Genomic DNA, 14776 nt, shown 5'->3' on the forward strand with positions numbered 1-14776 from the left:
CTTTCCCCGCCCTTCCCACCAGTCGGGAAGCCTGGATTGTGGGCTGGGGGAAGCCACAGCTCTTCCCACCTGGCACCCACTGCCCCCAGCTCCTAGGTACCTGTTCCAAGCCCTAGAAAACTGCATCCTGGTATGTGAACAGGTAAGAAAGCGGTCGATTTTCTCACATGGTTTTCTTTGCCTGACTTGACCACCCCAACTTAGCTGCTTGCTTCCTTAACAGATCACAGCAAGAGGGATTTGAGTTAGACTTGAAAAAAACAGTCCCAGAAAGAAGCTTTGAATTGTGTCTCAGAAAAATGGTGTGAATTCTCTGCTCTGGGTTTCTTTTTTAAACCTTTGCTTTCATCAGCCTTGTAGGGAAAAACATCCAAATAACCATAAAGCAAGTTGCTTCTCTCTGCGTTCCCTTCTGAGTTTTGTAATTCAGCAGACCCACTTTCTTAAATGGCTGTCATGGGTTACTGGGGGCTGTTCCACTGGATATTGCTTTAGTTCTTTAGACCTTAATGTACTATGTGCATGAATTATGTACATGAATTACCTATCAAAAATTTATTTAAAATTCTTTAATGGAAAGGAAAAAAATAAAATGGCATACATGAGCCTTCCTCATTCAGTTGGTATTCTGAAATTAAAATGAAGTGTTCTGCTTTTACACTTTGCATTTATTCTAATAAATGCACATAAACCAACTAACTGTGATTTTTAAAGTCCATGTGGTATCTGCCACGTTAACAAGCCCATTCCAGGATATGCAGCCTTTGTCCCTCAATTGTGAAATTAGATTGCTTCCAGGTGTTTTGCAATTAATAATTTGACTTATGGGCAACTCTGTGGAAATAACTGTCTTTTAGATTTCTTTTTTTAATCTCTCCTTAGATTTTATTCTACATCCAGAATAAATACTTGAGGTAAACCCAAGAACATTTTTGTAGCTCAGCTCATGTTACACATGGTATTATGAGCTCACTCATAATACTTTTCAGGACCATGATGACATGAGGGAGTGGGTGGGTAACTTGTTTTCTCTGGATTTTTCAGGAAGTGGGATGGAGGCAGTCTAGTGCAGTGGTTAAGACTTGGCCTTTGAAGGCAGGCTAGCCTGGGTTTGTATGCGTAGCTGCCTGACCTTGAACTCTCACGTAATGACTTTAATTAGTTCACATGTAAAGTACAGATTATAAAACTCCTTCGGGGGTATAGGAAAGGCAGAGATAGTATTTGTAAAACAACATTGGTGCTTAATAAGCACCCCTGGAAGGCTCTTTCAAACCTGGGGCTTTCTCTGGGCCATTTTAGAAGCTGGGTAGAGTTGAGAGTCATCTCAAGTGCATCTTTTTGACCCCTTCCCCTCTTCTAATTCAGCCACCTGTTAGAGGTTCTTTCTTTCTTTCTTTCTTTTTTTTAACTTGGGCCCTTATCTATGCTAAGGCTGGAGAACTGGGCATTGGGGAACTTGCAGTTTAGCTCAGCCTCTTTCCAAAGGTCTCCAGACTCAGCCACCTGCCATCAGATCTGGATGCCACCAGTCCCATCTCTTAGCCACCTTCCTCAAAGGGCAGGTTTAAGGGATCACTGGACAGAGTGGAGAATTCCTTGGAAGTCTGTGGACACACCTTTTGTTCCCCACTCTGGTAGTTTACTGGGAGGCCACATGGAGGCACAATGGAATACGCATAGGCTGGGTTCTAACCTGGCTGCACAAATTCCCAGCAGTAAAATGGGAATGTTAATACCTGTGCCATAGAATTACATGAGAATATAGGTAAAGCAGCTGGCACTTAAGGGTCCATTACTGTGGAAGATCAAGGCCATGTTCCAGAGCCTTTGAGAAAGTACCAGAATTAGCCATAAAAGACAGGCAGAAAACTCATGTTCATTGCCTCAGTCAATAAACATTTATCGGGCTGGCTGGTCATGGTGCTGGAAGCTAGGGAGAGATATTGGGTTGGCCAAAAAGTTTGTTCGGGTTTTTCCATAAGAACTTTTTAGCCAGCCCAATATATAACACAGGCTCCCTGCTCTTGGTACAGGTGTACAGCCCATCCCAAGGGACAGAGGAGACTGAATGCAGCTGCCTGGGCACTTCAGGACAGACCCCTGCTTAAGAAGGAAGAACAATCTGTTAGGCAGAGATGGGGAGGAAGCAAGTGCTAAAGCCCAATGGCATTTGGGAAAGGGTGGGAAGTTCAGGAGGGCTGCAAAAGGGAGATGAGAGGAAGTGGTGGGGACCAAATTCTGAAGAACCCTGAAAGGTGAGAATTTGGACTTTGTCTCAAGTATATGGGGATTTAAGTGGCTTTGGGGATGCCTGTTCTGGCAGCTTTGGGGGTGGAGGATGTTGTTGGAGGCCTGGAATGCCCCCAGCCTTCCACCCCATTTCAGGGGCTTTGATGGTACCCAAGATAAATAATTGCAGAGAGTGGGATTCTCAAGACAGACTTGGCCTGGGGAAGCCTGGCCTGCAAGTTGGGGCCCAGGGTTCTGGGGTTCTGGTCCCAGATCTTCTATGATCAGACCCAGGGTCTCCTCTCCTGCCTCAGCTGAGAGTTCAGGGCAGTCTGGTTTCTTACAGCTCTTGCCTTTTGGAGGTGTGCAAAATGTCTCTGGAGACTGCATTCATCCTATCCCCCCACCCCTGCAACACTGTCCATGGTGGCTGTCCATGACCCAGCCTTGGCCTTGGGAGGAAGAGGCATCTTGTCTGAAGTGGACTGACCCCTTGGCCCTGAGAGGCTCCACGGAAGTCTGAGAACTGTGGCCTGTAGCCCTGTGACAATCCCAGGGGGCTTCTGGGCTCCGACTCTCCTGCACGCTTGCCTGAGGGCCCTGTTCCACAACTGGGGGATGGTGTGCCCTGGAACAGGGCTGTGGACATCCTGGGAACATACCTCCCAAACTTCCCAGGGGCTGCTGGGAGTGTTCTGTCTGTGCATCTCAGCCAGGAAAGGCTCAATAGCCAACGCCTGGAGAACCAGCCAGAACTTCCCCCTTGGGTCGATCTCAGGTGATGAAGAGGTAGATGAGTGGGGATGTGGCTACAGTTAGCAACGTTGAGGTCAAGGTGAAGAATTTGAAAGGCAAAGAGATGTGGACTTGCCATGTGGGCAGCTATTCAGAAAGGTCACGCCCTGCTCTTCAAGCTTTCTGGGTGCCTGTGTAGCATGAGAATGTCCACATTCTGGTCCAGGACTCTTTTACCACATCCAAGCCCCCACTTCTGACTTTATCTGTCACCCACAGTTCTCCTCAATCTTCCCTTCCCTGCTGCCACATCTGCCTTTCCCTCTGTCCCAAGAGCTAGAACTTCCCTGCTTCTTTGTCTTCCTACTTTCTCAAATCATTAACATCTCTTCATAAGCCCTTTTTAACCATCTTAATCATTTTTTAGTGTATAGTTCCAAGGTATTAAAGTACACTTACATGGTTACAAAACAGATCTCCACAACTTTTTCATACTGTAAAACTGAAACTGTACCCATTAAACAACAACTCCCCCTTTCTCCCTCCAGACAGTCCCTGGCAACCACTGTTCTACTTTCTGTTTCTACGAATTTGACTACTCTTAGGTACCTCACATAAGTGGAATCATACAATATTTGTCTTTCTGTATCTGGCTTATTTCACTTAGCATAATGTCCTCAAGGCTTATCTGTGTTATAGCATGTATCAGAATTTCCTTTTTAAGGCTGAATAATATTCCCTTGTATATATACCACATTTTGTTTATCCATTTATCTGTCAATAGACACTAGGGTTGTTCCATGTGACTAGTGCTGCTATGAACATGGGTATACAAATATCTCTTTAAGACCCTGCTTTCAATTCTTTGAGGTATATACCTGGAAATGGAATTGCTGGATCGTATGGTAATTCTGTTTTTAACTTTTAGGAGCCTCCATACTATTTTCCATGGCAGTTGCAGCATTTTACAATCCTACCACAAGTGCACAGTGTTCCAGTGTCTCCATATCATCGCCAACACTTTTTATTATCTGGGTTTTTGGTAGTGGTCATCTTAATGGGTGTGAGGTGATATCTCACTGTGGTTTTTTTTTTGTTTGTTTGTTTGTTTTTAAACTTTATTTATTTATTTATTTATTTATTTATGGCTGTGTTGGGTCTTCGTTTCTGTGCGAGGGCTTTCTCTAGTTGTGGCAAGCGGGGGCCACTCTTCATCGCGCTGCGCGGGCCTCTCACTACTGCGGCCTCTCTTGTTGCGGAGCACAGGCTCCAGACGCGCAGGCTCAGTAGTTGTGGCTCACGGGCCTAGTTGCTCCGCGGCATGTGGGATCTTCCCAGACCAGGGCTCGAACCCGTGTCCCCTGCATTGGCAGGCAGATTCTCAACCACTGCGCCACCAGGGAAGCCCCTCACTGTGGTTTTGATTTGTGTTTTTCTGGAGATTAGTGATGGTGAGCATCTTTTCATTTAGCTGTGGACCATTTGTATGTCTTCTTTGAAAAAAATATCTACTCAAGTCCTTTGCCATTTTTTAATCAGCTTATTTGATTTTTTTGTTGTTGTAGGAGTTCTTTATATATTCTGGATATTAACTCCATATCATATTTGCAAATACTTTCTTCCATTCCATAGGTTGCCTTTTCACTGTGTTGCTGTGTCCTTTGATGCACAAAAGTTTTCAGCTTTGATGTAGTTCCATTTATCTATTTTTGCTTTTGTTGCTTGTGCTTTTGATATCATATCTACGCAGTCATTGCAAATCCAATGTCATGAAGCTTTTTACGTTTGTTTTCTTCTAGGAGTTTTATAGTTTTGGATCTTAAGCCTGTGTAAGCATTTAATAGCTTTATTGTTTTTATGATATGTGCTTATTATAAAAAATATCAACAATTCAGAAAAGCACAAGAAGAAGAGAAAATCTCAATCCCACTCCCCAAAGGGAACCACCCCCTAATAATATTTTACTGGGAAACTCTTCAGACACTGCCTTACTTCATCACTCCTCAAACTGTAACCTGCACATGAATCACCTGAGGATTTTGTTAAATTCTCATTACAAAGGCCTGGGGTGGGCCCAAGGCTCCACCAGCTCTTAAGTGATTCTACTGCTATTGATCAGGAAACGATACTTGGAGGAGCAGGGGTCTATAAGTATACACGCACACAGCTCTATGTCCTATGGATCATCTATACTTGACTTTTTTTTTTTTTTTTACTATTTATTTTATTTTTTTGACTGTGTTGGGTCTTCGTTGCTGCACGTGGGCTTTCTCTAGTTGTGGCAAGTGGGGGCTACTCTCCATTGGGGTGCACAGGCTTCCCATTGCAGTGGCTTCTCTTTGTTGTGGAGCATGGGCTCTAGGTGCATGGGCTTCAGTAGTTGTTGCACGTGGGCTCAGTAGTTGTGGCTTGCAGGCTCTAGAGTGCAGGCTCAGTAGTTGTGGCGCACGGGCTTAGTTGCTCCGCGGCATGTGGGATCTTCCTGGACCAGGGCTCGAACCCGTGTCCCCTGCATTGGCAGGTGGATTCTTAACCATTGCACCACCAGGGAAGCCCTCCATCATTCTTTTTTTTTTTTTTTTTTTTTTTTTTTGCTGTACGCGGGCCTCTCACTGTTGTGGCCTCTCCCATTGTGGAGCACAGGCTCCGGACGCACAGGCTCAGCAGCCACGGCCCACGGGCCCAGCCGCTCCGCGGCACATGGGATCCTCCCAGACCGGGGCATGAACCCGTATCCCCTGCATCGGCAGGCGGACTCTCAACCACTGCGCCACCAGGGAGGCCCTCCATCATTCTTTATAGTGGCCACGTACTATCCCATTGCATGGTCGGATGGTAATTCAGCTAGTTCCTATGGAAGAAGTTCAGGTGCTACCAAGTTATCACTGTTAGAAATGCATTCGCAAACATCGTTGTCACCATGTCTTTGTTTACTTGAAGGAATTACTGTTATGGTGTTTATTTGTCTTTCTAGGAATCAGACCAGAACTAACACATTCAAATGTATTAGTCCTCAGAGTCACCTGGGGGACTGGACACTTAATCTCAAGGCTCTGCCAGCCCACCAATGGTGAGGTGGGACAAGTGTGGGGTAGGTGGAGGATCACATGGGCCTGGGAGGAGGCAGTGGTGGCCAGCACTGTCCGTGCCCACTCTTCAGCCAGGAAGTGTGTGTCTGGTGCTCATTTAATGTCCACAGCTCCCTGGTAGGTTTGACTTAGTCTCCCCCGTTTTACAGATGAAGAAACTGAGGTGCAGGGAGGACTCCTAGCTTCCCACAGTCACTCAGGCGTGATGAGGCAATGCAGAGGACACGCCCAACCCTGCATAGGTTGCTGTCACCTCGTGTGCCCTGCCTCGTCTCCCGAGAGGCCCTACCCTGCGCTCCGGCCTCTGCCGAGCCCCGGTCCCACCGGATTCAAGAGTCTGCGGGCTGCCCTGCGCTGCCAGGGCTGTCCCTGCTCTCGTGCAAGATAATCCAAGCAGCCACCAGCCCGTCAGGCAGCTGTGGAGCGAGCGAGCCCCCGGCCCCTTCCCCGCTCCTGCCCTGAGAGCAGGGACCAACTAGAGGATGCCTCCAGGCTGTCATCTCTGTGGGCCATGCAGGGTAAGGCCTTTGCTGGAACGATCCAGGGGCTGGGGTTAGTTTAGCACTCTGGGGCAGGGTGGGGGTATGTCCAAGGTCACCCCTCCTCCCTGGCCAGGGCTCCCTGGATGGAGCTCAGAGGATGTTGGAGGCTCCAGGGTGGTCACTGATCAGTTGCACTGCAGGGATTTGCTGGGATGGGAGCCGTTGAGAGCACTGGACAGGCTTAGACAGCCTGAGCTTGAATCCAAGCTCTGCCACATGCTGCCTGTGAGACCTTGGGCAAGTCAGGGCACCTCTCCAGTCTCACTTTCCTCAGCTGTAAAATAGGAGTAAGCATAGGATCTCCCTGTACCCTCTCACACCTATTAGGATGGCTACTATATAGAAAGAAAACAAAATAACAAGCATTGGCTGGGATATTGAGAAATTGGAACTCTTGTGCACTGTTGGTGGGATTGTAAAATGGTACAATCCATTTCCATGATACTGTGAAAAACAGTTTGGCAATTCCTAAAAAAATTAAAGCTAGAACTACCATATGACCCAGCAGTCCCACTTCTGGGTGTACACCCAAAAGAATTAAAAGTGGGGTCTCAAAGAGATATTAGTACACCCATGTTTGTAGCAGCATTATTTGCAATAGACAGAAGGGTAGAAGCAACTAAAGTGTCCAGTGACAGATGAATGGATAAACAATATGTATATGTGTATGTATATACACACACACACACACACACACACACTCTCTGGAATATTATTCAGACTTAAACAGGAAGGAAATTCCGATGCATGCTACAACATGGATGAATCTTGAGGATGTTATGCTAGACGAAATAATCCAGACACAGAAAGACAAATTCTGTATGATCCCACTTATGTACGGTACCTAAGAGTAGTCAGATTGTAGAAATGAAAAGTAGAATGGTGGTTGCCAGGAGCCAGGGGGAGGAGGGAATGGGGGAGTTATTGTTCAATGGATTTAGGGTTTGAATTTCGCAAGATGAAAATATTTCTGGAGACAGATGGTGGTGATGGTTGCACAACTATGTAAATGTACTTAATACCACTGACATGTACACTTAGAAATGGTTAAGATTTTATGTTATATGTATATCACTACAATTTTAAAACTTGGGGGAGAAAGTAATATATGCCTCACAGGGGTTTTGTAAGAGTTGAGTGAGGCAAGTGAACGTGAATTATTATTAATGTCAGATCTGGGAACATCCAAGACTTTTTTGCCTCATGGACCCAGGCATTGGAGGAGATTTGTGTATCCCTGTGGGGAGCAGTTGCACCATTCTGCATGAGATGCTCAGGATGGGGTTGAAGTCTCTCTTCAGGGGACACTTCCTAGAGGAATGACAGGCCCTGCTCAGAGGGTTCCTAGCATTTGTGGGATGGGTAGATTCCAGACATCGGAAAGTCCCTGGCAAAAAATCACTTCCACTAAGGGGCAGTTTGCAGGGAGGAGATTTCAGCTCCGCCTAGAGGACTTGTGACCAGGGCTGTCCGAATGTGGAACAGGCTGCCTCATGGAGTGGTGAGCTCCCTGTTAGAGGAGGCATGTGAGGAGAGGCTGGGCAAGCTGTAGAGGAGACTCCTGCATGGAGTAGGGGTGGAATTAGAGGGTTTCCTAGGCTCTGCGCCTCTCTAATGTGATCCAATCCAGGCAAAGTTATATGTAACAGGCCTGTGTAAAGGTGGGACCCAAGTAAGAGGGAGGGGGCAGGCAGGTGAGAAGACTTGCTGCCAGCCTTCCCCTAAACAACAGTAATAATAGTTGCCATTTATTCTGGGTACACACTGTTAAATGCTAAACCGGTTTGATCTCAGATCCTCACCACAACCCTGTATGGTGGGTGCTACAGCCATCCCCATTTTACTCCTGGGAACTGAGGCCCAGGGGTTAAATCTCCTGCCCAAGGTCAGCCAGTAGGCAGTGAGCTGGAATTTGAAACCAGGCGGTCTGGTGCTAGCCCTCTCTGTTGGGTGGAAGTCTCCAAATCTGCCTCCGCAAGCTGACTACTCCCTGCCACCCTGCCCCTGGCTGATAGTTCCTGGGTCCTGACACTCACAGGTAGGGATTTAGCAGCTGCCACCTCCCCCTCTGAGTCCTCGCTGCCCCCCTCACTCTGGCTGGTTTCTCTGCGGTGCCAGACCCCACCTGCTTGGGTCTCCAGGGTTCAAGGATAACACTGTGCAGACAACACTGGCCTTATTGGGAGTCAGGCTCCTTGTCACTCAGTGTCCCCCTTCTTCTGTTTAAAGGACCCTCCTTGACAACTCTCTTCAGGGCTCCAAGTCTTTCCCATAGCTGTTGAGTTCATTCTGCCTTTTTTTGCAGCTGTGTTTTTTCCAGCCCAGCTCTCTGGGTGCCAAGACCTTGTCCACATGATTCAATTTGTCCAAGTTCCCAGGCTAGCACCCGCAAGTCAATAAATGCTATCCCTAATGGTGGCAATACGGTGGCCTCCTCTGTCTTTGGAATTACAGAGGATGCCCTGGCAGGGACAGCAATTGAGCCAGAACGACCCAGTTAGTGGGGATGCCATTCACACCTTATGAAGATGCAGGGAGCTACCGTTCAAAGACATCTTCATGCCAGGTAGGGTGCTAAGATCTGTACAGGCACTATCTCACCAAATTCACACAGAGCCCAGGAGGTGAAGAACTGCAATTTTCCCATATTACAGATGAGGCAACTGAGGCTTGGAGAGGTTAAGTCACGTGTTCAGAAGCTCAGATCTTTCTCCCCGTTGCTGCCTTGGAGGCTTTGCATTGGTAGCTGATCCGATAGCAGTAATATTAGTGCCATTTGCTGCTTGGTAGAGAAGTTGTACACTTAAGATTGCTCTCCTCCTCCCTCCTGGTACCCTCACTGCCACCCTGGGAGTGGGCCTGGGTAGTGCTATTTTGTGGATGAAGAAGGTGATTAGGGGCTTCCCACGGTCCCCTAGTGGAAGCCGTACACCAGAGCAGGGTGGTGATCCTTCTGGCCCCCCTTGCTCTGCAGGCCTCTTCCCATCTCCACTGCACTGGGTCTCAGGCTACGTAGCCCTCCTGCTTGTCTTTTTGTAGGGTCTGTCCCAGGTCCCAGTGAAGCGGCTCTGCACAGAGGCCAGCAGACCAGCTGGCCCAGCAGAGGCTGGGCTGGGGCCAGGTGCTTTCCAGTGTCCTCCTGCAGCTGGGAAACCTTTCTTGGATGACATCTCTGCAGAGGGTGCCTCCTGGTCCTACTTGCCCTGGTTCCCCTCCCAGCCAAGAGAAGACCACTCTTCTCTCTGTCTGTGGAAATCACATAGGCAACATAATTTTTGACTGTCAGGCTGCAGCAACGGAGTTCTGGAACCTGTAAGCCTATAAGGCATGACTGTTAACCCCAGAGGAGGACGCTGAGGCTGGTTCAGAATCTGGGACTTAAACCCTGGATTGTCTGCTGGCAAAGCCCGTAACATTGACTGAATAATTTTTATTTTATAATTTTTAAGCTTTTAAAAAATAATTAGTGGGAGTTTTTTTAGGACAGTTTATCAATAGATTTACAGAAAGATTGAGGAGAAAGTATAAAGAGCTCCATATGGCCACCCTACCCCAGTCACACAGTGCCCCTTGTTATTAACATGTGTTATTAGTGTGGTAAGTTTGTTACAATTGATGAATCAATATTAATACATTATTAGTATATTAAAACATTATTAAAGTTCATAGTCTACATTAGGGTTCACTCTTGGTGTTGTACATTTATGGATTTTGACAAATGTATAATGAAATAGTGACAATGTCAGAATAGTTTCACTGCCCTACAAATCCTCTGTGTTACACCTATTCCTCCCTCCCTCCCTGCATCCTCTGACAACCACCAACCTTTCTGCCATCTCTGTAGTTTAGCCTTTTCCAAAATATCATACAGTTGGAATCACACAGTATGTAGCCTTTCCAGATTGGTTTCTTATACTTAGAAATATGCACTTCCAGTTCCTTCATATCTTTTTGTGGCTCAATAGCTCATTTCTTTTCAGTGCCTAATAATGTCCCATTGTATGGATGTACTATAGTTTATTCACTTATTAAGGGATATTTTGGTTGCTTCCAGCTTTTGGTGATTATTAATAAAGCTGGTATAAACATATGTGTGCAGGTTTTTATGTGGACATAACTTTTCAACTCAATTGGGTAAAAAGAGCATTACCACTGGATCATATGGTAAGGCTATGTTTAGCTTGTAAGAAACCACCAAACTGTCTTCCAAAGTGGCTGTACCATTTTGCATTTCCACCAACAATCAATGAGCGTTCCTGTTGCTCTATGTCTTGTCAGCATTTAGTAGTGTAAGTTTCTTGGATTTTAGCCACAAGTAATAGGTATATAGTGCTATCTCATTGTTGTTGTAAATGTAATTCCCTAGTGACATATGTTGTTGAGCATCTTTTCATATGCTTATTGCCATCCATATATCTTTTTGGTGAGGTTTCTGTTCAGATTTCTTGCCCACTTTTTAATTGGGTTCTTTTGTTTTTTCTTGTTGAGTTTGAAGAGTTTTTTGTATATTTTGGATACAAGTCCTTTATCAGGTCTTTCGTAAATATTTTCATCTTCTTAGCTGTGTCTTTTGCAGAGCAGAAGTTTTAAATTTTAATAAAGTCTAACTTATTAATGTTTCCTTTTATGGATCGTGCTTTTAATGTACATAATAACTCATTACCAAACCCAAGGTCACCTGGATTTTCTCCTATGTTATATTCTAGAAGTTTTATTCTTTTGCATTTTACATTTAGGTCTAAGATCCATTTTGAATTAATTTTTGTAAAAGGTATAAGGTCTGTGCCTAGATTCTTTTTTTTGTTTGTTTTTGGTATGTGGATGTCCACTCGTTCCAGTACCATTTGTTGAAAGGACTATCCTTTCTCCATTGAATTATCTTTGCTCCTTTGTCAAAGATCAGTTACTTATATTTATGTGGGTCTACTTCTGGGCTCTCTATTCTGTTCCATGGATCTATTTGTCTATTCTTTTGCCAGTACCACACTGTCTTGTTTACTGTAGCTTTATATAAGTCTTGAAGTCAGGTCGTGTGTGTCCTCCAAATTTGTTCTTCAATATTGTGTTGGCCATTCTGGGTCTTTTACCTCTCCATATAAACTTTAGAATCAGTTTCTAGATATCCACAAAATAACTTGCTGGGATTTTGTTTGAGATGACATTGAATCTATAGCTCAAGCTGGGGAGGACAAACATCTTAACAATATTGAGTTTTCCTATCTATGAACATGGAATATCCCTGGATTTATTTATGTCTTCCTTGATTTCTTTCATCACAGCTTTATAGTTTTGATCATGTAGATCTTCAACGTATTTTGTTAGGTTTATATCAAAGTATTTCATTTTGGGGGTGCTAATGTAAATGGTGTTGTGTTTTTATTTATTTAATTTTTAAAATTTTTTATCTGTGTTGGGTCTTCGTTGCTGCATGCGGGCTTTCTCTAGTTGTGGCGAGCGGGGGCTACTCTTCGTTGTGATGCATGGGATTCTCATTGCGGTGGCTTCTCTTGTTGTGGAGCACGGGCTCTAGGCACGCGGACTTCAGTAGTTGCAGCACGCGGGCTCAATAGTTGTGGCTTGCAGGCTCTAGAGTGCAGGCTCAGTAGTTGTGGTGCACGGGCTTAGTTGCTCTGCGGCATGTGGGATCCTCCTTGACCGGGACACGAACCCGAGTCCCCTGCATTGGCAGGCAGATTCCCAACCACTGCGCCACCAGGGAAGCCTGGTGGTGTGTTTTTAATTTCAAGTAGATAATACATGTGCACAGTAAAAAAGAAAAAAAAAAAATCTGGGACTTCTCTGGAGGTCCAGTGGTTAATATTCCATGCTTCCACTGCAGGGGGCATGGATTTGATCCCTGGTCAGGGAACTAAGATCCCACATGACGCACGGCGCAGCTGGGAAAAAAAAAAGAAAAAGTCAAAAGATAAGGTTGGTTTACAGTGAAAAGTAGCTTCCTCTCCGTATCCCATTCCTTAGGACTCTGTTTTCATCTGTCCAAATACAATCACTGAGAGTAGGTTCTGTGGGTCCTTCTAGAGATTGAAATATATACTCAAGCTCATATTTATATTTATTATTCATTTGACAGACATCCATGAGCATTTACGATGGGCCAGTCACAGGAGATTGGGCAGAGAACAAAAGGAAGTCCTGCTCTCATGGAGCTTACATTTGTTGCAGTTGGCATCACCAACTAGATCTCCAGTCCTCACAAGAACTCTGCCCAGCAGGTATTATCCCTGTGGGAAGGGCTCAGGATTGAAGGAGGACTCTCTGGGGCCAACCAAATTCTCCAAGAGCTCAAGCAGAGAGGCTGGTCCTGCCAAGAGCTAGGGGCAAGGCTGCTCAAGGCCAGAAGAAGCAGGTTCTTGAAGGGAGGGCTTCTTGCTAAGGCAAATGGGTGGAGATGAGGAGGAGGTGAGGAGGCAGCTAAAGGAGGCTGCCAGCCTGGTCTGGAGCCAGATTCATATCAGATTAATGACTTGGAAGCCCTCTTATTCCCAGATGGCTGCATTTTAATTCCTTAGTTTCTTGGTTTCTTCTTAGACACATTCTTCTAGGGTCGAGTCTAACCTTGTTTGGCTGACCTCAGGAGGAAAGGGATTTATCTATACTGTGAGTAACCCTGCCAGGGGAGTGATCAGGTATCCCCAGAGGTGCAGAGGGAACTGTGGTCATGAGAGGTTATGATGAAGAGCCGGGGAGAGGCAGGCAGCTGCTGGGATCAAGGTGTCTGAGTGGCACATGGGGGCCAAGTTGGCTTTCCTGCCTGGGTCTCCCTCCCAGGCTGGAGGTGACACTCTTAGACATGGCACTGGGCTCTCTGGCATCCCATTTCCCACGTCTGCCTCAGACACTGGAGCCAAGGGACGCCCTGCAGCCAGATATATGCCACCCTCTACCCATCCCCCAGCCCAGCTAAAATTATCTGTGTTCATTTGCAATGAGGGTGGAGCTGTTCTTATCTGTATGTGTCATACATGTAGTAATAACAGTTCACCACTGACCAGGCTGAGGGCCAATAACCGCACATTTCGTTCCCACTTTATAGACGAGGAAGCGGGAGCTCTGAAGCCAAATAACACTGCATTGCCTCCAGAGGGTCCCAGCACCCAGGGTAGCAGCACACACAGTTGGGGTCCTTCTCCCCAACTTGACACGTTTGTTAAGTGCCTCACTCAGGCAGCTCAGGTAGTGCCTGGTGTTGACCCTCCTGGCTGATCTGAGCCTTTTCCTCTCTCTTAGATTCTTGGGTGGTTCTCTGGCTCCCACCTTCCCAAGTGGCACTGCTTTGGGCCATTTCTAATTATTTCCTAGGCATCCACCTCTTAAAGTGGAGTTACCCCCTCACAGGTTTTAACTAGTTTTATGGTTCTTGTTACAAATTGCCAGGTAGGACCAATCCAGAAAAATTGGAGTATTTTATCAGTGAGCATGTATCAGACATATGTGTCTCTTACCAAATACATCTCTTTAATTCCTAGAGGCAGAAAGGATTTACTTATATGGTGATTTACACTCTGTACAAATGTAAGCAATGTGTTCTTGAGCCCCTGCATCTGTTAGGTGTTTGTTACCAATTTTACTGAGTAGAGGATGATTCTTCATATAGCTGTACCTCCTGGGAATATACCAGGCAAATGCCCGGGTGGCTCCGGCCCTGAAGGGACAATTCTGTAAAGGGTCTAGGACTCCTTTCCATCTAGGCATGGCTCAAACCGCCTAGAAGAACTGTCCCCCAGGCCCTGCCAGGCACATGAACATCCAGTAGAGACTCTTTAGAGGTCACCTTCTTTCACTGCAGGGCTTGGAGGAATGGTTGTTGTCCTGGCCTCCAGCTTCAGCCTCCAGCTCATCTTGCACATCAGTGTTCCCTGAGTGTGTTCACCAGGTCATTCCCCTGCTCACAACCTGTACTGGCTCCCTGCTACCTGACACTCAAGAGCTGCTTGGCTTTCAAGGCCTTCTGTAGTCCTGTGTTGGCCTGCCTGACCAAAGTAGACTCCCATGACACCCTGATGCCGCTTCTCGGCTCCAAGACAAAGGACCTTCTCTGCTGTCCCGAGCATTTGCCATGTGGGCCTCATCTCCACGCTTTGTTCACTTTCTCCCCACTTCTCCCCCCTCAGTGTCTTCTCTTGTCCCCATTTTCCATCCTTCATCCTCTAGTTTAAG

The 14776-nt window shown here is 46.2% G+C and overlaps 1 protein-coding gene across 1 annotated transcript in view; it reads left to right on the plus strand.

Moving 5' to 3' along the window:
• The window catches only part of IL34 (interleukin 34), a 61178-nt gene continuing 46402 nt past the window's right edge, over positions 1-14776 (plus strand). Inside the window, exon 1 of the mRNA XM_082608262.1 lies at positions 1-142. The gene's annotated coding sequence lies outside the window, so the exon portion shown is untranslated. The remainder of the gene's footprint in view (positions 143-14776) is intronic.

Source organism: Mesoplodon mirus, assembly GCF_964341445.2.
Source record: "Mesoplodon mirus genome assembly, chromosome: 19".
Classification (NCBI taxonomy): domain Eukaryota; kingdom Metazoa; phylum Chordata; class Mammalia; order Artiodactyla; family Ziphiidae; genus Mesoplodon; species Mesoplodon mirus.